General features: G+C 41.2%; 1 protein-coding gene and 1 long non-coding RNA gene across 8 annotated transcripts in view; one reads left to right on the top strand and one right to left on the bottom strand.

The window, feature by feature from the left end:
* The window catches only part of Mical (Molecule interacting with CasL), a 78,587-nt gene that overhangs the window by 50,101 nt on the left and 675 nt on the right, over positions 1-27,811 (bottom strand). Inside the window, exon 1 of one of the 7 annotated variants that reach the window (XM_076314239.1) lies at positions 21,957-22,070. The exons of 5 other annotated variants lie outside the window; for them this stretch is intronic. The gene's annotated coding sequence lies outside the window, so the exon portion shown is untranslated. Of the gene's footprint in view, positions 1-6,545; positions 6,656-21,956; positions 22,071-27,811 lie in introns of those variants that run through there. One more of the 7 variants, XM_076314241.1, reaches the window with a different exon arrangement.
* Positions 8,554-11,934, top strand: LOC143148330 (uncharacterized). The gene is made up of 2 exons (XR_012992455.1): positions 8,554-8,920; positions 11,803-11,934. It is a non-coding gene; the product is annotated as an uncharacterized LOC143148330 (long non-coding RNA).

Below are 27,811 nucleotides of genomic sequence, written 5' to 3'. Positions count from 1 at the left end.
TCGACGATTGACTAACTTTTTTACCCGCGAGGGTCTATATTGATTTCTTCTTTCGGTGTTACGTAAACGGTGCCGCTGGCACGTATCTGGAAACTCGACGAAACGAAACGGTGTACGCACTGGTCGTTCGAGGATCGTCGATTGTCCGGCGAGTTGTAAATACGAGGAATACTCTCTCTCAAAAAAAAAGAATAATTACATTTCGAACGGATCAACGAATTCGTTTTCGAGAAACCACGAGACTTCGACCGATTCGATGTGCGCGGAAACACGATGGGAGGAGTTGTAACGGTGGACAGAAAGAAATTGGGGGAAAAAAATAAGAAAAAGTACGAGCTAATTTTCCACGTGGTTGTTTCGTGGAACGGAAGAAGAGTTACTTGTTCTTCGCTGGATGACGGTCCCTTTCGTTCCCCTCGACGGGTGCAGTCCTGTTTGTGCGTTTGTATGCTGGTGAGGGGGATGCGAGGGGTGTTGTTGCTGCGATCTCTGGTGCTGACGTCACTCCTTTCCCAGGACAAAGCTCCTACCGGGCGAGGGTGCGTTTATATATCCCAGAACATAGACGGGGGGGCCGGTTCGTCGGCGCCGGGCGTCGAGACGCTTCCCCAAACTCTCGCAACAAAACGTTCGTCAGCCCCCATAATACTACAACTTCTCCTTCGTTCGACCCCTGGACCCCCCTCCCCTGCCCCGGGTATCGTTTTCCTCCGGCTCCTTCTTCTTCTTCTTCTTCCTCTTCTTCTTCTGCTTTTAAGCTCTCTCGCGTCTGGCTATCCTATTTTGCCCTTTATTTCCTGTTGACCCTCGCGCTTTTGCTTTCATTTGTCCTTCCGAGTCGCTCCTCCCCTCCAGTTCCGTTTTAGACTTCTCATAAGCCCAACCCTCTTGCCACTTAGATTCTCCTGCCCCCCTCCCCTCGGTCGCTCCGTTGTCTTTGTTCGATGTTTGTCCTTTCACGTAACCGTGCTGCACGCGTTACACGCGACACAGCGAGTCGCGCGTGTGGACGCGTCGGAGACGCGCAACCGTCTGACGTCTTTTCGTGTTTGCACGCGTATATATACGAATATCGCCGACACAGCCGCGGGGGAGTCGTTACCGGTTATCTTTCGAGCACAAAAGATCTCTATCGACCTTGATGCAACGCGAACAACAGCGAGGAACTATCAACGTAACGTCGTCCAATGTACGAAGAAAACGAAGAGATTACGAAATAATAGATCGTTCGATAAGTTTCGCAGTTCGATAAAACTTATCGAACAAGCTGGTAGAATTTATTGAACGGTTACCAACGATTAATTGCTATAAGAGCGCGGTGGGGTCGTAAAAGGCGAAAATACAACCTCCACCCGGGAACAGGGTTATCGCGGGAACACATAAAAACACCCTAAGCTTCGCGAAAGACATAAATCTCCACGAGACGACGTAATCGCGTAGATTTGAATAAAATTTACATCGAGCTTATAGAAAGACTCGTACACATATATGATAATGATAATTGACAGACATCGATGAAATAATCGAAAATATCGGGTCGGTCGGAAAGTCGTTTCGTTTTCCAAAACGGAGAATATGTAATTTAATCAAATGTTTGTACGCTCTAAAAAAATCGTGTTTCGTTTTCACCAAAAACTATATTTATATCTACGTACGAGAAAGATAATCCATTAGGTTGTTCCGAAAGTCATTCCGTTTTTTCCGGTGAAAATGAAACACGATTTTATTAGAGCGTACAAACATTTTATTAAATTACATACTCTCCGTTTTGGAAAACGAAAACGAGCTTCCGAGCAACCCAATAATATTTTCGAATCTTTCGTCGATGTCTCTCGTCAATTCCACGATAAACTCGATCCGAGAACGTCATTCGGACACGAGAGGCGTTCCGTATCTTTTATCGCCGATTGCAATTACTTAATTGCGTTCCACATATTAATTATCGATCGATTCAATATCCGTTGCACCGTTCGCGGTTGCTTCTCGTGTTTCACGTTTCCTCTCGATGGTGAATACGCTGAATCTCAGCGCGGCAGATTCGTCGGATCTGAAAACATTTGATCGGAGAAGTTTCCAACTGTCGAGGGTGCGTTTTCATCCTAGCAACACGCGAGGGTAGTCGACCGACGACGACGACGGTGCCGAGCGTCGAGACGCTTTTCAGACTGTCGCAATAAAACGTCCGCCGCAGCCCCTATCTAATACAACCAACTCGGCGTTCCCGGGGAATCGCCATATTTGCATGAGAACGCCATTTACCGCGAAAAGATCTCTCATGACGAGCACCGTCATCGTGGAAATACGTTTTTACCCCCCTCCCGGTTATTATTCCACCTCCTTCTTTTTCGCGACTCACCGCGGCGAATTATTTTTACCGTCGTACAACCGAACGGACACAACCAACGTTGATTGTGATCAACCGGTACGATAAATTATTTACAGCTCGTTGGTCGAACGTGGACTCTTCGATTCGCGAATACAAATAGCGTTTCCGTTGACCATGGTGTTTTGCTCGAGGCCGTTTAAGGCCCCCAAGTGTGCGTTTTGCGTTTATCACCGAAATAAAATCAACGGAGACGTCGGGACGTCGGTTGGAAAACTGGCCGGGAGTACGTAACGAATAAAATTAGGTTCGATAGGTTCCTCGTAGTACATTTAACAACTTTGCGCGAGATTCTCTCTGAGATTTATTTAAAAACGCGTTCTCTTTTCATTTTTACAATCATCGAATATCCAAAACATCAAAAATCTACGAGAGACACTGACGGAGCATTGTCCGTGGATTTTGTTAAAAATTGAATCGGTTCTCGAGACCAGAATATTGAACTTCGAGAATGTTACAAATAATCGCGTTAAGGGGAAAAATGCGTGTGTGTTACATTTAAACATATTATTAGAAGATTTTATTCGCGTTTCAAATTCTTGCCTTGGAGATTGCCCGATGTTCGAACAAAATTACGAAAAAATTATTTTCGTTGAACGATTTTTATACACGTTGCTCGGTAATATGGAGAGATTTGCAAGTATATTGGAATTTTGGGCGGAAATCGAATAAAATAATAAAGAATGCTCGATTTATCGATTCTGTACTATTCTAGACGAATAAATGAACGGTGAGGGAGAGACGTAATGTACTTGTTTACGTTTGAGCGTTTTATTACACGGAATGGATAATTTTAAGCGCATCCTTTGCTTAAATTAATGTAAGCTACCACCTGCCGATTACAATCTTATCGTAAACCTCGTTGGAAAAATACAACACGAGAGTGGTACGGTCGGGTGAGCTCGTAGGTCAGTTACCTGAAAGGGGCCGTGCTGCGACCTTTAACAGCTCATTGGGATGTTAATTATGAAATTCCCGCTCTGGAAATAAATTGTTCCGCAGAGGAAGCTTCGAAGAATCGGGGCATGTCTATCCGGGATGAACCGGCGCGCTTCGACTCGAAATTTACGGAATAAAAATTCGTTTACGATCCCAGAAGGAAATTAATTCTCAAAAATTCTTCTCCGGCAAAAACGAAAAACTCAATACCGGTTGATAGTTTCGGAGATACAAAATTCATGTTTTTTCCATCGATGCAGTGTTCCCGACCGTTTTGGATCAATACACTTCGAATTGGAAAAGATTCCCGCGACAATTTTTAAAAGAAAAATCTTCAAAACTACCACAAGTGTCGTGATACAACACTTTGGTATATATTTTTCACGGAAGAAATAATCGTACAGTTTTTTCAAGATAGAAATAATCAAGAGTCGAGTACAGTTTGAGAAAAGTTATTCGATGAAAATGATCGAGTATAGGATAAAATTTGAAAAAAAAATAAAAACACATTTACACTAGATACCTATATACTCGTGTGTCGCGGGCTCGTGGATCGGGAAACACTGTATTAACGCGATCGGGAAGGTGAGGAAAAATAATTCCATAAATTGAATTTTCCATTCCACGTGTATATAATGTATCCACGTAATAGGTGCCCGGGTTTTACACCGCTCGGGGCCTGGATATTTATTACACGACCGTTCTTGGAAAATGCTCGCCGACCCTGATCGTTAAACGGGCTCGTCGAGTAGCGAAAAAGGAATTTTCCGGTGCGTTTTCGCGGCTGGCTTTTCCAGAGACTTTCTCTTCGCGCTTCTTCGGGAAGAAAGAGGGGCCCCTCCTCGCGTTTCTCCGTCCTCGTTATACGCACGTCGCAACACAAGAGCGAGGCCACTCCCGCGTCCGTTGCACCGTGTTTTCAGGGTTTGTTGCTCCGTTAATTAGATCGTCCGCGACGAGACCAGAGAGGCGGAGAACTGGTCTCGACGATCGTTACCAACTGGACTGATAGAAATTTAAATTCGTCCCTGTTCGAACCAACGACGAAATCCTCGAAATCCGCGCGTCCGACCGATTGCAACGACAGATCGAAGGAGGAGGCCGCTACCGATTCGCGATTATTGCTCGTATCGTCGTTACGAAGTCCAATTTCATCCTTAGTCGGTACAGTGACATTAGTACGGTCACGTTCGATTATTGTCTCGAAAGTGTATTTCGGTGTAGAATTTTAAAGAAATGAATTTTTGTACACTTTCGCGAAGTATATACTTTAGAAAATATACGTGCAAAAAGATTTCCCTGAATTCGTAATTCCATTTGAGGGACAACTTATATCGTAGAGCGGTACGTAAGTTTTTGACTCGTGCGAACGAGTATTATTGTCTTAAAAGTGTATTTTGGTGTAGAATTTTGAAGAAATTAATTTTTGTACACTTTCGCGAAGTATGTACTTTAGAAAATATACGTGCAAAAGGATTTCCCTGAATTCGTAATTCCATTTGAGGGACAACTTATATCGTAGAGCGGTACGTAAGTTTTTGACTCGTGCGAACAACGAGTATTATTGTCTTAAGAATGTATTTCGGTGTAGAATTTCGAAGAAATCAATTTTTGTACACTTTCGCGAAGTATGTACTTTAGAAAACATACGTGCAGAAGGATTTCCCCGAGTTCGTAAAATTAACAAAGTTACAGTTGTTCAAAGAGAACAGTACACGACCCGCGGCGTGTAACAAGAACTTTGAACGCGTTTTCCTCGAATTACGCCTCTCTTAAACTTCGAATTTGAAGAAAATCTTCCCACGACTTCTCTTCATCGTGCGTGTCGCGGATTTCAAAATTTGTTGTTTCTTTTCTATTTTTTTTTTTTTATAGCGCGCCAAAGTCAAAGAAGACACTAAACATCTATATTTAACTTTCGAAAACTCCCACTTTTTCAATGTTTAAAATTAAACGACACCGATAGTCGTAACAGGGTACTTGTAAAAAGGAAATGAATTTTTCAACCAGATGTTTCTCACCCGAAATATTCTCTCAAATCGCATTAATATTTGAATAAAAAAAAAAGAAAAATGAATATTTCAGAAAACGCTAATTGTATCGGTAACCGTATAGCCGAATACGAAACGAATAGAAAGTTTAACGTAATATCGGTGACCCCAACGTAACCAACTACGGGTTAACCGTATAGATATCGACACGCGAAGGTAACAAAATACGCTCGAAATACGCACGGCTACAAACTAACGGTATTGTAAGCGCGGAGAACTCGCGCTTGGAAAATTGTCAACGAGAGAATCCATTGGGCCGAGTTAAAGATACACAGAAATGTTTATTAGCGGGTTTACGCGCGTTTTATTTTTAGTACCGTGCGACGATGTACACCGATTTAAATCGCTGACACGAGGAGGTTTCCTCGGTTCGTTATCCTTCGTTCGATGATCGTGGTTCGTCGCGTTTATGACGTTTCGGATATAATAATTTTGCGTACGTAATCCGGTGTCGCTTTCGTTCGCGGTACGATGGCAGCTGCAATAAGCGCCCGACGAGTACCACTCGGTATATTTATTACGACATTAATGCCAAGGTAATAACAAGTTTTGTCGGTCGAGCGCGCGCGTATCGTCCGCTATTGATTTCTAAAACATTTCAGGTGTACAAAACCGCGATACAAACGAGCGCGAAGAATAATGTACTCGTCGACGGTTTGAATCGCAACGTGTCAATGAAGAAAGGATAATAACGATCTTCATCGAGTATTACTCTCTCCACGAAGAAGATGGTACATCGATTCATTCTTTTCCTTTTCTTTTACGTTTTCTCTCGATAAACATCAATTCACGATTACGATCCAAGGAAAATAATAACGATGATCATTGAAGGAATATAATAACGATTATCATTGAAGACTACCGTCCCTACGAAGAAGATGGATTCCTTGTTTTTCATTTCTTTTTCGTTTTCTCTCGGTAAAAATAAACTCACGATCACGATCGAAGGAATATAACAACGATGATCATTGAAAGCTACGAGAAAGATTAGAAACATCGATTCCTCCTTTTTCGTTTTCTCTCGCTAAAAATAAACTCACGATCACGATCGAAGAAAAATATTAACGCTGGTCACTGAAGACCACTCTCTCTAGGAAAACGATGACCGATCGGTTCTTTTTCCTTTTCTTTTCTTTTTTTTACCGCAATGGATAAACGTCGAGTCAACACACCTTTTCGTGCAGAAATTAACGCACGGTTACAACTGCCGGATTACGATTTCGGAATTTAATTGTTTACCGAGCAATGTTTCACGAAACGCGGACGTCCGTGTACGATCGATACAGTCATCGAGGTTTCCGAACACGCTGGTCGAACAAATATTTTCTTATCTCTGAACGCACGCTGCTCCAATAAACCGTACCTCGCTTATTTTAATAACTGCGCTGTTTGCGAAGCAAATCCGCGAATGCTCGGTCGCTTTATAATATATACATACATACATACATACATACATACATACATATACATATATATATATATATATAAAATTCATACACGTATGTGTACACGTACATATAATTCGCGAAAATGTATACAACAGCAACGGTTCTGCTCGGCCGTGGCGAGCTTATTTATACAAAATGTTGCGCGGAATATTCGCTGTACAAACGAGCAGGCACTTGAAAAGCTCAAGGAAAAGCGATGTAAAAATTTTTCCTACGGCGATATCAATTCGTGGATAACGAAACAACGAAGAAAAAAAAGAAAAAAAAAAGAAAAAGAATGCTCGGAGTGGCGCGTCTCTCCTCGTATCGTTCGCTTCCCGACAAATATTTCACGCTTATCTCGAAACACCCTATACATACATGCAACGCGTTAACGTTGTCCCTAACTACGACGCAAACACAAGCGGCTGTGTTTTCCATCCTGTTTTTAGAAACGGAACAATTTTAGAAGAGCAACAAAATACGCGCAAAGAAAATTAATGTATGTTTACGTTGGAACTGAGTTCCCGAGCGTGTTCATTCGAAACACGATTACCCGCTGGAAACACCGAAGCTGCGAAATTCTTACACAACTATCGCATTAACGCCAAAGAAGCACCTTCAGTTAATAGATCAACGCGTATGCAGAGTCCACTTTTTTATGCAGCTACGAATTTCGTTCGAACGTACGGGAAATTTTCTCGGTTATCGTGGCAATTAATATTTTATATTCTTCTCTAAACGATGCGCTTTGTTATCCCGTGCGGTGCATCTGCATTTTGCACTTTTCGAGATGATTCCAATTTAATCGTAACGACGTCGTATTTGTCGAATCAGAGATCCGATATGTTAATATTTCTAACGAACAAGCTTTAAAGAATTCAATTCTAATGAAGAATTCTCGATTTCGTTTCAATTTTCCGATGAAGTTCTACGAAGTGTTTGTATAAAAATTTCCGAGTTTTCGAAACGACGAAAGTTTTTGAAAACTCGCTGAAATTTCTCGATTTCGTTTAAATTCGCCAAACTTTGTCCAGTGTTGGTTTAAAAAATGTTCGAACTTTCGACCAGCGAAGTTCTTTAAAAACTCGATTTCGTTTGAATGTTCCGATGGAGTGTATAACCGGTGTTCGTTTAAAAAATTTCCAACCTTTTCGAAACAGAGGAAGTTTTTTGGAAACTCGCACAGATTTCTCGATTATGTTCAATTGATCGAATTCTATCCACTGTTTGTTTAAAAACCTGTACGGACTTTCAAACGGGGTACTTTGGAAGCTCGCGGTAGTTTCTCGATTTCGTTCAAATTTTCAATCTCTCGAGTGTTTATTTAAGAACGGATCACCCGGAACGTGGCCCGGAGATCGACGAATATTTCTCTACGTGTTTGCGTGTTGTATCGTGACGCCAAAAACCAGCTTTCAAACGTTCTCGAGAACACGACCCGAAACCTGAACGGCCACTCGGCGTCGATCTCGAATTTTGAAAATCGGTTCCTTCGATCTGAACGAAGACGAGGCCTCCGTATCAAACGGAACTGCCACTCCACGTCGTCAGAAATACGAGACCTTTCGGCTGGCGAAAATAGAATCGAAACACGTTCGTCTTCTTTCCGTCTTTTCCGGACTCTATGCGTTGATGTTACTTCTAAACGTGGCGCAGCCAGCCGCACTCGAGGCAATTAAATGCGGAACATGATTCACGGGACGATCTACGAGATCGTGACGCAACGATTCCTTTCTATATGAACACGCGCGCGACGCGCGCCTCGCGAATCGGCTTCTTTGCGAGGGAAACGTGGAAGAACGCGTTTCACGACAAATCGTGTCAACAGCCGATCGGTTCGTGTATATTTTTAACCATCGATGAAAATTGCCACGTGTCCCGTTTCTCGTGAAAAAAAAGAAAAAAAAAATGAAGAAGAAAAAGAAGAGGAAGCTTCGACCACGACGAGCGACGATTGTCCCATTTCTATTAACCTTTGATCGTCGAACCGAACGTTTATGGCAACAGTACACTACCGAATAAATATACAGAGCGTAATGAAAATTCTGATCGAAATTCAAACTCACGCGAAGGATCACGATCGGATTTACCTTCGTCGATCGTGTCGTACCCTGCAGGTTCGTTTCGTTTCGACGTTCGATTATAAATAAAGGAATCGAGAATACGCGCGTATGAAATTCGAATCGGTTTGAAATAATTTCGTTGGACGATTAATTAGAATTCCGTGTGCGTATCGAAACGAAAAGTGTTCGTTAACGATACGTTCGTCGTACTGGAAAATCGTCGAAGGGAAAATTTAGACGGAAATTGACGCAAGTTTAAATAAATTACATTTCGAACGTTTCGAATCTGCTGTTCTCTTTGGTGAAGAACGAACATCGATTTAAAAAGAAAGGGAGGAAGAGGAATTTTTGCAAGATTGACGAGAACGAAGAACATTTACGTTACGATTTTCAAATTGTAAATCGTACATTCGATTCAAATTGTAAATTGTACATTCGATTCAAATTGTAAATGGTATATTCGATTCAAATTGTAAATCGTACATTCGATTCAAATTGTACATTAGCTTGGTCGATCTTGACCGAACGCTCGACATTTTTTCGCGTTTCCCTTGTTTCTCGTTGATCGGACTCCACGTTTCGAATTAATTTTTAGCCGCTTCTCTCGCGTCGTTTCATTCGAGAATCCGGGCCGGGAATATTTGATTGGAAACGTTACCGTTTCCGCAACATTTTGGCCGCGTGGCTCGCGCGAAAGTGACTTTTCAAGGTAAATCGTAGACGTTTCCACGAAAACACGTACACGCGTACACAATGCCCGAGTTCGAAAGGAAAAGTAGATCCCGTTTAATTAGCGGCTAATAGGTGTACGGGGGGACTTCGTAACTTCGTTCGAATTTGGTAACACGGTTCGATGATGTTACCGTTATTGCGTGGTTGCGTATAGGTGAATTGCCGCAACGCAAATTGCATTTCGTGCTTGTGTGTTTCTACCTTCTTACGAGATTTCCCCGATCCTGCGTTACGTAACATTTGCGCGCGTTCATCGTTGAAAACTCAATCTCCCGCGTCTACGCTACGTGATCGCGTACTATTACGAGCGATCACGCTCGATCGGAATATCTCTCGCGGGGAAAATATCGCTCGAAACGCGTTCGATCGTATCTGGAATCGATCGCGACACCGCACAGCTTGGAATAATCGCTGGAATAATTATCGATGCATTGGTCACGAGGCTCCTCTCGCCGTCGTTAAATTTTCCATTCGCCCACCGCTGTAAAACGATTCGCGCCAAGGGACTGGCCACGTTGAAACGATGTAGGCGCGTGCACGGCGATTAAACACGGTTGCAAAAATAGTGATCGACGACGACGACGACGCTCGCCACCGCGAACGTCCGACAATTTAAATTTATCGATTGGAATCCGTCCACCGCGGATTATTCGATCGTAATTACGTTATCGCGAGGCGAGCCGCGCATCGAGGTATTTGGCCCGAAAACCCTGACACGAGTCGTTTTCAAAAATTTTGCACATGCGGTACAATTCACCGTTAACTCGAGTTGGTCGAATACGCGAGAAAACGAAGTAACGTTTACCGACACGTTCGCACGATGGTGAAATTACACTTCGGAATCGATCAGCGATTGGTAGGGCTCGACGGACTACGGAGAATTTTATTATCGTCGAAGATTGTATTTATTCCGGTTTCTTGGTAAATCGATTGGAGAGATTCGTAACGCAAGATTCTTGTTTTCTTGGAAACGTTTATGAGAATTTGAACAATAGGGGCCCTACAGACCGCGTCGTAACGCGTGTGTTACGAAATAATTACCATGCTAAGGGTTAATGCTTTTCATAGCGTACGTTACTGTGATATTTGTTCCTTGAAACGTACACAGTTCGCTCGCTCGCGATTTTTGTACCTTTCGAAGAAATCACGTAAATTTCCCTCCATGGAATTTTTCCAGGTAGAACGTTCGAAAAACGCAGGTCTGTTTTAAATATTTGTATCGCGGTTAAAAAATATCTTCCTTTTATCTCTGTTCTACGTACTCTGTAAGGCAAACGATCGTACTTTCCAACGGTACCCGTGAAAATCGCAAAAGAGTGTCGTTTGCAATCCGTGACGCTGGACGAGCATCGAAAACTTTTACAATTTCACGCACCTCGTTTAATCAGCGTATTTCACACCCCGGACCACTCCTCCGTTTCGGTGCACACAGCGTGAAGAATAAAAAATCCAAGCTTCGAAATTTTGTTTTCTCTGCGTCGATCTCCGTCGAATTTTAACGCAGTCGCGAACGGTCGATATCGAGTAAATTTTAAAATAGTTTTGCCCCGACTTTTCGGGCCAAATACCCCACACGGTGCGACACACGACTGCGCATAAATCGGCGACCACGAAAATTCACGAGAATTATTAACTGGTCGCGAGACCGGCAAGGAGCAAGACAAAAAGATTCCGTGACTCAAGGTAGAGATAATACGCCCGGTGCCGGTAAGTCATTAGTCATTGGGCTTCCAGTTGCACGTTCAATCGACAGAGACTGACGGCGACATTGATCGTTCAACGACGAAAGAACGAAACGAGTTCGCGACGATTAAACACCGTACGCTCGAAGCGGTTAATAAATTTCTTTTCGCTCCCCGAGCCTCTCCTCGGTCTACTTTACACCCTTCGGGTTTAATTAGTACGCGTATCGTTCGTTCGTCCGCCGTGTGTCGTAAATTGCCTTTTTCTTTCTCTCTCTCTCTCTCTCTCTCTCTCTCTCTCTCTCTCTCTCTCTCTCTCTCTCTCTCTCTTTTTCTTTCTGTTCCTTCGACGATTTATTTATCATCGATACGCGAGACTTTATCGATTCTGTATCGTCGAGATTCGCGAAACGCTATCTGAACGCGGTACTCGCACGATAACGACGCAAAAACGTTGTTAAATCCGGCCACGATCGAAAAACCCAACGAGGAGTACACTACTCTCGGAACGGTTTGTTCTAGAAGTCACATTTTTGCTCGGCTACTACGTGGGAGGCGTATACCAAGAATAGAGATTAGAACGGTATTTCGGTGTAACCGCCGACGCCACGAATATGATAATTTCGTAGTATCGTCGTCGTTCCTCCTCGTGGCTAACCATTTTTCCATACTACGCGCACCATTTTCCACGATTTTCGACGAAAATGCCCGGTCATCGATACTTTCGATTTGCTTCGCTATTATTAACCGAGAAGGTCATACTGGTTTTGTTCTTTATTTGGAAACTATACACTTGTATATTGTATAACTAGTGTATAGTGTATAACTATATACCACGATTTTCGACGAAAACGCCCAGTCATCGATACTTTCCATTTACTTCGCTATTATTAACCGAGAAGGTAATACTGGTTGTTTTTTGGAAACTATACACTTGTATAGTGTATAACATCTTCTGATGTTATTACCTAGGTAAGAAACAACACTCAGAATTTTCTATCGTCGACGATTCTCGAAACGATGTGTCCACGATTGGGACATTTACCTTAGGCTCCGATTGAAAGAATAAAAACGATAAAAAGTCTCGACGAGTTTCGTTTCTGTAGCTATGGATACAACGTTCTCTCGTTTTGAGAAAGAAAAATTGATCAATGATTGAGAATCCAACGAATGGAGACACCTCTACTCGAGACACTTAAATAATGAACGTGTCTCGATTAGCAATTATCGAGATATCCATACGGGTGAAGCGTACCCGCGAATCAGCGAAAAGGTGAAGGAACTTCATCGATATAGAATCGAAAAGGGAAAAGAAACTTAAAATAATAATAAAAGCAAAAGTGTTTGAAATATTTACGTACAGACGCATAACAGATACGCTAACGTAAATCTATTATTTCACAAAGAAAGAAACATCGACACGAGACACGGTCGTGTTTCACTCGTCCATAAATTCCACACGAATTTCCAACGAACCGAAAAGCTCCTCTTACGATTGCAAACGAGTTTCGAAGCACTTTGAACATCGTGCTCGTACCATTAGAAACTTTCGATTCCACGGAACTTCGGATCCCGTGATACGGTCATCGCTAACGATATTAACTCTTCGGGAAACTCGACGTAATTAAAAATAGAAAAGGAGAAAGAAATTCGTTCGAGTCTCGAACTGTCATCGGAAAGGAAATGCAATTTGCTTCAAAGTTTCGCGGTAGTTCGTGTCGGTCGAGGCAAGGAATCGGCCCGTTATATTCGAGCACGCGAAGGAAATTTGCCATCCCCATCGTGCATGATCATTGCACCGCGGCAGGACGTTATCGTCTCGTGAGTCAACCGCACAGACCGAATATCGATTATCTACGATCGGGTCTGCCGGTCACGTTTCAATGACAATACAAAAACGGGACGATCGTTCAATAAGGACCCGGCCACGATTTTATCGTGCGTTCGATCGTGCCGTTTGTCTCCTGCACGGTGCACGCGTCACGTATCTGCATCGTTCGCGCGCGAATCGATCGTGGCACGAAAAACCGACTCTCGACGGTGGAAATTTCCTTCCAATTGCCAAACACGGTAAGTACAACCCCCATATCGGACTTGGCTCGTCTACTATCCGAAAGTACGTAGATACGCACGAATCGATTGAATTTTAATTAATTATGCGCACGGTACAAAAAGCAGTCTCAAAACCACATCGTAAGTTCGAGCGGTCTTCTTCTTCTTTTTTTCTTTTTTTTTCGAAAAAGTTATTTCAACTTTGGAATGAACGTAAATTTTCTCGATACTTGGAACAGTGAATGTTGACAAATGGTGCACGGTACGAATTTTTTACGATTATTTATCATCGATCGGTTGCGAGTACAACCCTCATATCGAACTTGGTTCGTCTACTATTGAAAAGCACGAATCGATTGAATTTTAATTAATTATGCGCACGGTACAAAAAGCAGTCTCAAAACCACATCGTAAGTTCGAGCGGTCTTCTTCTTCTTTTTTTCTTTTTTTTTCGAAAAAGTTATTTCAACTTTGGAATGAACGTAAATTTTCTCGATACTTGGAACAGTGAATGTTGACAAATGGTGCACGGTACGAATTTTTTACGATTATTTATCATCGATCGGTTGCGAGTACAACCCTCATATCGAACTTGGTTCGTCTACTATTGAAAAGCACGAATCGATTGAATTTGAATTAATTATGCGCACGGTACAAAAAGCAGTCTCAAAACCACATCGTAAGTTCGAGCGGTCTTCTTCTTCTTTTTTTTTTTCGAAAAAGTTATTTCAACTTTGGAATGAACGTAAATTTCCTCGATACTTGGAGCAGTGAATATAGACAAATGGTGCACGGTACGAATTTTTTACGATTATTTATCATCGATAAATATTATCTCTCTCGAACTAGCTTCACGGTCTATGTTTGCGAATAATAAAAGTTCGTACATAGAAATACGCGAAAACTTATGAACTGTTCCGATAACCGATCCTACCCAAAGTACTCGAACAACAAAGATTTATCATTACAGTAGAGTAACGATAGGATCTGTAAATATTTGAACGAACTATGGATTCTCTCCGTTTCTATTCGAATATGAATTTAATATCGAAAAAAATTTTTGCTATCCGAATAACTTACAGATGTGTCTCTATTAGTTCGAATACAAGAGGCTCTGTTGAACCAAATAATCGAATTGCATCGAAACCGTGCTTTCAAAGCAGTGTACCGAACAGCATTGAACAAACGCACCGAGACAAATGATGCACGCAGAAGAGAATGATAAATAAATTATCTTACAATGGAAAATTATCCAATTGACGTTCTCTGTAACTTGACACGCGGATAGAATAATGAAAAATATTAAACGCGTATTTTTTTCATCGGCTGCTATTCGTGTTCAAAGGTTGCGCTATTAACGAAAGTTAGATTTCACGTTGCTCGAAATAATTAGAGTACGATAGACATCAAGGACGAAAGAAATACCTTGTATTTAAGACATTATATGTTTACCGAATGTCTCGATCGCGTACCATATTAGAAATTTTAAGTATTTGGCTCCCGTAGCGAACGATGAAATCATTTCTGTAGGCGGTATTATAATTACACTTCGAACGGTACGTTCAAATACGGAAATTTTTCCTTTCGCTTCTTTTTATCGCGTAAAGCAATTTTCCACGATCCGATCTAACATTGTAATGTTATTACGATTAATTTCGTGTACCGACTCGGATCAATTTTGCAATTAACTTCCTCTCGCCTATTTCATTTTCCAAGTTCTAGCATACTTGATCAGCACGTTCGCTCAGAGGAACGGGGATATCGCGCCTGTTTTCATTAACGTGGAACTCGGGATACTTTATAGAATTTTCTTGCTTTTAAATTGACCATTCGCTGCATTTTGTTTGCAAACAAATTCAAATCGATGAAATTACCAACAACCTCGACTTTTCTCTCAACTTTCACAAGTTTCCCGTATATTGCATTGTACTCCGAGTTTTGGTACGTTTCGAGTGAAAATCGTCCAAAGAAAATATTTATATTTCAGTCACCTTTACAAATACGTACCATTATTTTTCGGAACACTTATATCGAATTGTATTTTATAAATAAAAAGTAACCTGCCCGTATTCAAATACACGATTTCACGATGCCCAAAGTGTTTCGAATCTATTGATTTACATTTTGGGTTTTGAGTTACTTTACGATATCCCATCCGCAACAACCCGTAATAAACAAAGATTACAACAGAAACGCAAACCGTAAAACGGTCCCCAACTGTTACAGATACATCGGTTTCGATCTATATCGATTCACGATTCTTCGATATCGATGTTACATCGGTTCTACGCTTCTTATCTTTTTACGTAACGTTATAAAGAACCGAATCGATACAGAAGTGAAAAGTATCGGTGACGAAACCGGATAAAAGATCGTTAATACGCTAAAACCTCTGCCATATCAAAACCAAACCGACACATTACAACCGAAACCGATATTACAACTGTCTTCGATCACCGGTTACAAAATTATGCAAACAAACCGACAAAGGTTCAAAAAAATGTCAAAAGCACCTGAAGTACAGCTCCCCAAAAATTCGATCGAAATTACAACCTATGGGAGTGTCTCTGCGAGTATCCCAATACTCGTAAATACAATCACCGATCGAATTACCCGTACAGTATTCGAGAACACGTTGTCTCGATATAACTCGCGACACGGTCGTTCCCATCGCTAATTGATACCACGCAACCGCGGGGCCGAACAAGTTTTTCAGCCCCGACGCACGATCTATGAGTAATTTACGATCGACAAATTAAACGACCGGCGCTGGAAACGAAAAATCTCGGTACAGTTAAACGCGATCTTCTTGTTTCGTTTCGGTCGCGCCTCGGAATGGGACTCGATATCGTTTCACCGGGAACCAACGACGTCGCGCTGAAAGAAGATCGCGTACCACCCTAAGTGTGTTAGATAGGTAGTTAGGTGTCGTCGCGTCGATTCTTTTCTCGCACGCGACGCGAGCAATCGTGGATGTATACGCGCGAGGATCCGGAGCGCTCGTTTCGGCGTCGTTCGCAATCATTACCGCGATGATCGCGAAACAACATCGGCCTCGTAACCGGCGCAACGGCTCGCATTAGGCTAAACTACGGGCGTGGAAAAATATAATTAGGGTCACGCCGCCGTAATTCCGCGGTACGCGAAACCTTCCTGCAATTGGACGCGATGAATTTATGCGCGCGGGCGCGTTACCCCGGCGGTGTTTCCGCGCCAGCGAACATCCCGGCAGAAATTTCGTGAACATCGCGAAACCAGGAGATCGAAACGGGGTTCGTTCACCGTCGAACCGGCGGCGTCTCGTTATCCCCGGTACGAGTGTGTGTCTCGCGATGGAAACCGAAATAGGCGAATCGCGCGACCTCGCTTCGAATCTTTGCACGCGCGCACGGACGCGGACACGGCGCAAGAAGCACGCTTGTTGTGTTGTTGTTACGGCTCGGAGCGAACGAATATTATGTATAAAGAAAAAAAAAAGAAGAAGAAGAAGAAGAAGAAAGAGAGAGAAAAAAGAAATCCAGACTGAAACACACGAGATCGGTGTGCAACGATACAATTAACGCGAGGTGTTTCGGGACGCGTGTGCACGGATGTCCTCTACGGGAGCCACGTTGATGGCAATTAATAAGATTGAACGCGGACGGACGGACAGATCGAGATAAAATTTTCATCCAACGTGTATTTAATTTTTAATTGCCACCGATAGAATTCGTAACGGGTGGGGGTGCCCGCGAAACCTCGAGTTAATTGTATAACATCACCTCGATAAAGCACCGGACTTCTACAATCGTGGACTCTTTAATTGCCGTATTATCAATTGATACGCGTAACGGGATTAACGGAAGAGAATGTTACTCTTGTTTTTCAGAGCCACGGTTTATTATTTTCAATGGTACGCTACCAGCTAACGACCGTAGATTTACTCGTCGAATTTACCTCGAGGTTAGTGGAAAACGTTCCGGAAGAACGAACGAAGCTTCTCGTCACAATTTTTTCGGGCATAAATAAAAAGGGCTTCGTCGTCCCTCGGCTTGGTTGGCTACCAAAGGCAAAGGGATCGAATGGTCAGCTACGTTACACGGTCGATTTTTATCGAAAATTTCTACGGGACAAAGGAGTTTCCAAATTTAATTCGCAACGGCCATTGTTACACAGGTTTTCGTCGCAAAAGCAACGACGAACCGGATATCGTACGTTTTTTATAGTTGGCAATCGCTCGCAAAATTGTTCGATGTCACACGAAGTATAGATTTTAACGTCGTGGTTAGTCCACGGTTACGCTTCGCTCGTTTTAATGGGGTATTTTGCATATCCTGTACACAGATCGCGACAAGACGATAACGAAGAGATTCTATCGGGTACTTGTACGCGATGGAAAAATTGTGAGTTTTAATTTTCAAAATTTTCGAGGGGCAAGAATTCTTCGATTTTGCGCGGTATAGATTTTAAGTTGTGACTACTCTAGAGGTACGCTTCAGTCGTTTTAACGGGGTATTGCGCGTATCGAGTATAGATCGCGTTAACCATAAATCGGACATTTGTCAAATTTACACTCGACGAAAAATTTGGTAATTTTAATTTTCAAAATTGTTAATTGCGTGCTCCATTGTCGTCGAAACAATATCAGAGATATCGTACACATTTTATGCTACTCACAGTCTCCTCTTCGAGCAAGAATGATTCGATATCGCGAAGTTTATATTTTATATACACGGTAACGAAAAAATTCCATCGAAAATTCAAACGCGACGAAATCGTACATTTTACGGCTAGAACTTCTCACAGTCCCCTCTTCGAGCAAGAACGACTCGATATCAAAAAGTTTATATTTTCCCGTCGGGTTATTTTATAGACACGTCCACAGTTTCGTTGCAATCGCTCTAGTCGTTTTTCCGGTAACGTGGTAATAAACGGACACAATTGCCCGTTTTATTTGTATAGATTCTATCCGTTGCAGCGATAAGGGATGTACAAGTTTAGGTAGGGCCGCGAAAGGCTTCGATAGCGAGTTCCAGTCATTCGAAGGTTCTAAAGAAAATGATCGGATGATTCGTCGAGCACGCGTAATACTAATCCACCGGTATACTAGTATCGCATCGTGCTTAAATAGTAGCAGCCAATTAGATACCCGATAACGATCCGAGTGACGATTACGGTATCGGTAAAGGCTTCGTTTCCGAGAAAATCAATTCGATTCGAGGTACACCGAGGATTAAAAGTTTAAACGATATCGATACTTCGCGTACAAGCTCCAAGGGCGAGAATTTCGGCCAATACCTCGCTCGAGGTAAGCAAACCGTATCTCGAGTAATTTATTCGCCAATAACGATCTGGATGCAACAGTCTGGTATTTAAAAATCGAGAGAAAATCATATCCTATCGCGTAATCTATACTGGAAACGTTACCGGTAAAAGTACGATGTTTTCAACAAGCTCGCGGATGTGTATTATAATTAACACGTGCTTTCACTTTTATCGAAATCGTACGACTTGACGCGGTTCCGATGCAATAATTCATGTATCGTAAAAAAAAAAAGAAACCGCGGTCGGCGTGCAACCGATATCGGAAACTTAACGAAGTTCGCGAAGATCGGGAAAGACTACTATTATTATTATTATTGTTGTCAGCCTCTCGAGAAACCGCTCTCTAATGATACTTCGCGGCGAGAAACAAAAGCAATTCGAATTGCTTTCTAACGATGCAGGAATTTTCAAGGGTGGAACGAGATCGTCCACTTTTCATTCAATTTCTTTCTAATTTTATACCGGCCGCATTAAATCTTCGTTACTTTCGTTTTCGCTCATTCGACGACTTTCTATCGTATACATGTATAATTGTCTCGGTTTCGACTCGCGAATATCGACCGATCTATCGAACACTCCGCACCGATCTAGAAAGCGTAAAAAGCTTCGGTATGGAACCCGAGCACAGCGAGTAGAAACGACGAATCATCGCCGCGTCCCACCGTGGACAAATTCAACGCAACAATTGGATCGTGGCATCGATTATCGTCGTCAGGGGACGTTCCAGTTTACTATGAAAACCTACCGCGGTTTGCTTTCACGTAATTTTCGACTCGACCGAGCGCTCCCAATTTCCTTCGTTCGCCTCTGCTCTCGGCCCGTTACTCGACGAAGTTCGCGGTTCGATTTCCTCGCGCCATCTTGGGACACGTTTCTCACGAGACACGCGAACTTATCGAAACAATCCAACGAACAATGCTGGAAGATATCTATCGTTATGTATTTTATTTACACAACGCCGGATTGATCGTGTACCTGGCTGTTGAACGCGATTGCGATCCGCCGAGAAACGATCAATCGAACTTGGAACAATAAATATCGTTGTACGCTTTGGTCCGATAACTTCTGTTCCGTCGTGATCTTGAATCGTTTCAAAGAAACTTCAAACCCTTCGTACGCGCTCGATGATAATATTAAACAATTTTCGTTGCCGCAGTATCAACCGTGTGTTTCTTTTTCCCTGGATCATTCTTGATGATCGTGGTACAATGACGAAATAATCGCGAAACTAATTGGTATTATTCTTTCCTTTTATAATTTTATCACGATACCGATGTATATTTAACAACAAAGGGGAATAATGCTCGTAGTATCTAAGGGCGGGCACGGAGAAGCTGAACGAGTTTAGTGGATTATTATTTTATACTTTTACGTTATATACTGGACTACTTTTCTTTAATACTCTCCAATGATAGTTTCGAGTATACATTTTATAAATATTTATGTATCCAATTGCTCGCGATTTCTCGCTTAGAAAAACAATACTAAAAAACTTTGTACAACGTTGCGTAAATTAAAACAGTTTTGATATCAAATTGAACGCGTTGCAACAAATTGTCAATGTTTATGAATTTGTTCCATCGCGGAACCAAATTCCGTTCGTAACCGAAACGCAATGAAACGTCGATTATTCGAAACGTTAATTATCCGAATTTCGGTTATTCGGATGACCGATTATCCGACACGAAACGAGTCATGTAATTAAACTACGTATAGTTATCCCTCGAAATACACGAAAATTTCGGAAGTAGACGTACCGTTTAATTGAAAATTGACCTAATTTTCAAACTCCGTACGCCAGTCTCAAATTATCATTAGACACGTAGTTTCACAATGTATCGTACATATTTATATATTCTCAGAATAAAATATGTGGGTTAGGGAAAAGAAAGTGTTATTCAGAAAATTGTATGTAAGGACGAGAAAGTACTCTATGTGATATAGATACATATATGTATGTGTACATATACATGTATACATATATATAATGTATTGCGTACACGTATTATTTACCTTTTGCGAAAGTACATTTTAATTTTTCCTCAAAACGACTTCTCTTTGCATTATTTTTATATATTTTTATGGACACCGATTTTCCAGTCAACGTTCGTTCGAATTTTAGCGCTCGTGTCATAGAAGGATCTATATATTGTAAAAAAAAGTCACAAACAGTTTTAAATAACCGGAAACCTTCTTTTGGAATATCTATTGTTTTTATTCCATCGAATTTTCTTTCACGTCAATGACGGTGATCGATCGTCGCTCTAAGTCAACGCTTTCTTCGAAATGGCGGCGACTTCAAAGACCGTGAAAGAAACCGCGTCACTTCGAGGGATCACTGTATATAACAATGTTTACATTCTGGATTCAAAAACACGTAACGTAATTCAAGAAATCCTTTGAACTGCTATTTATTTAGAAGATACGATTCTTTATTTGCGATGCGATACGGAAAGATGTACGTATTTCGGAAGAGGTGTACTTTGTTTTATAATCTACGCTTCCTGTGTCCCGATTTTCAGTTCCATTGCACCGACCACCCTAACTGAGATACAAGTAATCTAGGATATCAAATTATGAGCGACGATATTATTTTATCCGTTCTTAACAAAAATAGCGATAAAAATGATGACACAGAAAGACAGGATGTACGAACCCATGTACTGTACCAACCAGGAAGTTGAAAATGCATTGGGTATTGTATTACAATGCGCAAAACGATAAAAAGAAACAGGCACTTTATATGTTACGAACGGATTTGCTTCCGATTATTTCAGACGATCATTTGTTTACTGTAAACAAACAAAGTGCGACGAAAGAAACGTATCGAGCAAGAGATATGATCCCATTAACCTCATCATTAAGCCCCATTACGCCTACCCGTCCCGATAACTGATCACACGCGATACTCTTTCCTGCTCGAAGCGATCATAATGCGCTTCCACGTTATTCAACTTCGTTAATCCTTGTCGGATCACGCTTGGGTCTTTTCAGACCCAAAGAAACTTTTGTATTGCTCAATTATAGCGTTTGTAGAACTCTCTTTACAAATTTGGAAAAGTACGATAAAATAATAGACTCTTCGCTCGAAATATTTGTGCGAGACAGATAAAATTACAGATCCATTAGAACCCATGCGTGGTCTCTCCCGTGATTGCCTAAATCACTGGTATTACAAAGGTTAACACTAGGGATTCAGATCTTAAATCGATATTTGATATTAGTAAATCGATTTTTTGTATCGATTTTTAACGAATGAAAAATCGATTCTTCCAACAAGAATCGGCACCTCTAATTAATATATGGGAATGCTCGCGTACCTTAATTTTCGTCCCGAATTCCCCGAAAAGCGACGAAGTTGCACAAAATCGACGTCTCGCTATTGCTGGAAACTCTCCTGGTCGGAGATCCGATTTCTCCTGGTCCCAACGTCGCCACCGTGTTGCAGATTTCGCGTATGCCTCTAGACCGTGCGGGAGCACAGAACGAGATTGAGTTTCGTTCGTTGAAACCGTAGAACGATAACGTATCGTCGTGGTGCACGGTGTAACGTTTCTTTTTTCCGCGAAGTGCACTTGCGCGGGAAGAGAACGGAGAAAGGGACAAGAGAGGTTAGGAGAGTCCATCGTCGTTCGCAACAGCGAATGAAATTCATAAAGGATCGCGCGGCGTGCTTGGCTCCGGTGGTGGTGATTCCCGTGGATCGATAAACTCGTAAATTCCGACGCCGAATACCGGCTGCAGCCATCGCGTACGTTGAAAGACTGTGTTTCTCCGAAGGGGCTAAGAATAGCGGAAGCCACGCGAACGGCTCGAACGCGAATTCCGATCTCTGGAATCGATCTCGAAAGAGGTCGCGATAAGAAGATCGCATCGACCCGCGAACGGAATTAAGGTCGAACGTTGCGCCAATCGACCAAGTCATTCAAAGATCGTTCGTCGATTCTTGCAAGACAAAGAATCGATACAACTTCGTAAAACGGCGTACGCATGTATTGAGTCAAGGGTGGTGGAACCTATGACACTTTGAGGTCTCATTAGTACGCGGCTGAATTCTGAATAAAATTTTATATTTGAAAACAGATACGATAGATTATAAAGTACGTTTTTATATAACCATTTACCATCGTAAGAGCAACGGATCCCGGTGATGAATTATTCTTGTCGAATCTATTAAAAATTAACCAAAGAACGGATATCTTTTAGGTTAAATACCGGTAGCGTGCGCGCGCCGCTACGTTGAACATCCTTTCGGTCGGTCCATAGTGTACTAAATCCAACACTGGGAACGATCGTTTGAACCTTTCTAATACGTAATTGTTTTTTGAACTTTTCTAATACGTAATTAATCTCGAAATTAAATAGAGAAAACTTGACCAGTGAAAGAAAAAATTTGTCCAGTATTGAATCTGCATGAAAGAACTAGCAAAATGGTGCCTCCGTCGTTCGATAAAGTTACTCGCATTAAACTTTACACGCTTTTAATTTTTATGCCCAAAAATGAATCGATCTAGTACTTGGACGGTATTATTGGAAGCGATTCGCGTCGCAAAATATGCCTTTGCCAAAATATCCTTTCTTAAAAAAGACCGTCGATATCGTGGATACATATCGGCCCCCAAGCGTGGAATTTCACCATGCTTTCCAAAACAGATGTTTGTCTGTTGAGAACGCTCCACGTGGAAGAAATATCGTCGAGAACTCATCGTTTAACGAGAGTCGCGTGTACAGAATGGTCAATTTATTTTTATCGCCCCAAATATCTCCGTTGCTTTTAATAATCGGAAGAAGTTGATTCTGGGTGACAAACAGAAGACTCGGGCGACCTTGGTGATCTCGAAAATGTTATAATAACCTTCATAAAATTTTTCCCCGATTCTAAAATCGAGATATTATAATAATAACAATTACAGAGAATAACAACGACAGAAATGATATAAAATGATGAATAAAGAAAGTTCTGTAATGATTGTTGAAAAAGTAAACCCCATTTTTTAGTAGTACACGTATGCAAAGTGAAAGTTAACTATAAGTACAAACTTCGGTAGTCGATAAAGCACGTTGAAAGAGATAAAAATTCTTTGCACAACTACGAATGATGTATATGTGTATACTTCGCGCGAGACATTTTTAAACAAAAGTGTTCGCAGCGATGGTCGCTTCGTTTGGATGCAGGTCTCTGCAGGTTTATTTTCTAAAGATGACTCACGACTCAAGGGTCGAAACGTTATAATAAAGAGCTCAGTTAAAACCGACTAAATTATCATTCCTTTATATATTATATCGACAAACTCAACTTTTAATATATTTATCCAAGATTTGTTTGTTTTTATCAATGATTTTTATTAACCCCCACATGATAATTTAATATATCGATGAACGTAATCCCTCGTTGCACTCGCAGCAGACGTATCATCTCACACTCATTATGATCGTAATTTTCAACCAAACGGAATAAAATCGATCGCGAGGGATGGGGTTATAAATAGAAAGACCAGGGGGCCATTGATCCTGGTATTCCTATTCGACGCTACAGAAAGTGAATAATACTCCACAAAATCGTACATTGTTGAAGAAAGAAAGGTAATTGAAAGATGTCGCACCAGGTAGAAAGATCGATGTTCAGCATCCTGGACTCTATTGAATGGGAGGCTTTGTAAGTGCAGGAGTGGCAGAAGGATCTCACTGGATCACGTGGATGTTTTCTTCCGTTTATTTTTCAGCGATTCAGAAAAGTACCCGAGGAGCAGCTGCGCAAGGAAGGTGAAGCCTACCGCTTGAATCATCGTAAATACACTTCGCGCCGCGCTCGACTTAATGCTCGATTCAACTATAATAGCCCGGCCACGATTACTACTCGTTGGATCGATATTTCTTTCCAGCGGAAAAAGCAATTTGCTGCTATTTAGAAAGAAGATATTTCATTCGTTATGAAAACAGCGTGTCGCGCCACCTTGCGAATGATTTCTAAACTCCGGACTGATTGGCGCGAAGAAACTCGATATATGTAGTTTGGAAAGGGTTCGGTCACTTAACCTCTTCGAAGATACAGACACACGTTTAGTTAGAAGTAACAATCGTAGTTGCGAACAATAATTTACAATTAAAAGTTCAGTTTGATTTCTTCAAACGAAACAATTTATCCCCGAAAAGGTTATCCGATATTTCATTTCTTTCTATCTCCGCCAGAGACTGTCTTTCGTCTACGATCGTTATTTTCGAACGAGTCTAGTCGGTGCCAATGAATCATCGATCGAAGGACAATTCGATATTCAAACCGCGTCACCGATAGTTAATAAAAGTTTTCTGCGTATCGGTTGCAGCAACTGCAACGTTATTTACAGGTACAAACAGTGATTAAATCGCCGCGTAACGTAACTCGTTGAAACTGTTCGAGCAGTCGGTCGTTCGAGTGTAATTGCAGTTCAAGTTGATCGATTATTCGAGCAGCAGGCAGAACGAAACTTCCGACGATATTGGGTCTAACGAAAAGTTCGGTCCAGTTTCTAAGGTACAAACGTTTCTAGGATTTGGAATATCGAAAGCATGTGGCAAATATTCTCTCGTATCCGTTTTTGGCCACGTACCTATATGTATATTATTTATATGGGGTGCGTCATGCAATTTGAACGGGTCATACTTCTTGTTTTTGTCTTCAACGAACAAATAGTACATGAATCAGTTAAAGGATATAACAAGGTTTAGGTATATTTCTATGACTTTACTTTTTCCACAAATGCAATGAATGCATTGACAAATTCTGTACACAACTTAATTTTTATACGACATAAAAACTTTCGACCGAGGATACTTTCATTGAAAAATATTTCTTATGATATATATTATTATTGTCTATATCTATTATTTACTGAGTGTTCGGATATTTATACACAGTAATATATATAACATATAATGAAAAGTCTTATATAAACTATATCATCGTATCTTTAAAATTAACGATTATCCGCACCTAATATTTTGCATAGAGCAATAGGAACTCGTTTATTACCATCCTGCAAAAGCAGATGAAGACAGAAGGGGAGTGCTTCGAGCTCCTCCTTTGTTAGAAACGAGCAGAACTTTTCGGTAGACCCGATAGATATTGTCCAGAGGTTTCTGTCTATTCCCTAAAGAGGCGAGATCACGCGTGGTACGCGCGCGCGTGGACGACGAGAGGCTTGAATTTTGTCGACCACGCGAAAAAGGACAAAGGCCGGAGCTTTTATCTGTTACAAAGCAGTACGCGCGGCCCACACACGCCGCTGCTTAGGCTACCTACGTTACACAGCGATAAAAATTGTTTGCATGGACGACAGAGCCGCATCGTGGATAGTGGCAATACTTAGATTGCACGCACCTCGACGCGCAAACGCCGAGACCGAGATTTTTCCGAGTGATTCGAGAAAGCACACAAATGAGAAAGTGTTTGGGGACAAACACTTTCGAACTAGGGAAAAACTCGATTTCACACCACTGCAAAACAAAATACGGCGTTTTAAAGGTTCCAGCATGCGGTACACGATAGAACGTCTAAATATGCGTATGGTTCATTTTGAATGTATGGTAATACTACTCGGCAGAAAGTTAAGGGAAAGACTACTATCGCCCTCTCTTCGAGATTTCAAAATTGAGGTACTTTTGTCAATGGAAATGATTCCCCCAGTGAGTTGCACAAACAATTCTAAATACGTTGTTTAATATATAAGGCTGCTTAATTTATTATTTATGCAACTTATTGAACTAATAAATGAGATCACGATGTATAATCTTTTAATTAATATTATTGTCTTCTTACTATAATGTTGTGCGAAGTCTCGAATTTCTTTGGTCGATAAACGTATTTATTAAGGCGGTCGAAAGAAAAACGAAATTATGGAAAATAATTGTAATGGAAAACTATGAAAACGGATTAATTACTGTGAAATTAATTACAATGATTATCGACAAAACGACGAATGAAAAACTAGGATTACATAATATATGTATGTACGTGACGAACAAATGTTCCCACTATAATTTTAAAGGGAATGCGAAACGCGACGTCGCTCATGGAATGAAAGATAAAACCGAGCTTGTTTATTTGCTAAACAGAAGTTCTTTCACTCTCGCCACTGTCCTTCGAGGACAGTAAACACAGATAGGTCGAGTGTCTCGATCATTGTGCGAGAAACGTGTGAACATACTCGCTTGCATGGAAAAAGAAATATGGCTATGCCCCAGTCAACCTATGTAAATTAATAATTCAACTTATTGATTGCGTTCGTTTCGTCGAACACAAACAATGCTATTACAAAATCATGATTATTGGAATTGAATTAGTTCTAAGCAGGAGCATCCTAACTGACATAGAAGCCTTTTTTCAGTCATGAATATCGTTATGTAAGATTGAATAGGATTTAATGACTATTTCCTTCGCTTGCAAACTACTCTTGCGAATTACCTAACTGAATATGCAATATCTTTTTACTTTGTATTGTGCAAAACATCAAATCTTAAAATAGTAATAAATCGTTCATTTAAACGTTTGATTATTGGAATCATTTAACATTCAAAAGTTTCATGAATGAAATTCCTTTCATATAATAACAATAATTGCGAACGTAATCTTTCTGTGCAATGTTTACACCTTTACGGGATATTTTAAAGAGAATCTGAATGAAGGAAATTGAACGTAGTGCATTTTACTCACAAAGTGATTCCGGAATGTAATATCCGTCCTCGATCTTCCGTATTCGGTGTCGTGACGGTGACAAGGAAAAAGGTTTAAAAATGCTGCACACGGAAATGATCGCGAATTGACATGACATGGCTGACTTACCGTCAGCTGACAGATAAACGATTCTGAGATTTTCCAATGCATGCCGATATTTCTCGTAACCTAAAACGCCCACGGTAATGCGGCTGATTTCATTGCATAGAATTGTGTGTAACACGGCTATGCCTATAAATCTCCTCTCATATTATAAACACCGTCAAATTATATCATAGATAATACATCGCGTACGCTCACGCGTATCATTTAGTCGCGACACGGCGAAAGTAAACAAAGAGAGCCGCCTTCGATCCAGCGAACGTTAGTGCATTGAATTGATCGAATGTTTCGCAAGTAATAGAAGGGGAGTCGTAGAAATGTCATGTCTCGCCGTGCGTTTAACTTGTTAATTCATATTTTCAG

This window comes from Ptiloglossa arizonensis, chromosome 6 (genome assembly GCF_051014685.1).
Source record: "Ptiloglossa arizonensis isolate GNS036 chromosome 6, iyPtiAriz1_principal, whole genome shotgun sequence".
NCBI lineage: Eukaryota > Metazoa > Arthropoda > Insecta > Hymenoptera > Colletidae > Ptiloglossa > Ptiloglossa arizonensis.
Note: the sequence above shows the minus strand (reverse complement) of the source record. Positions and strands in the feature narration are given on the sequence as shown.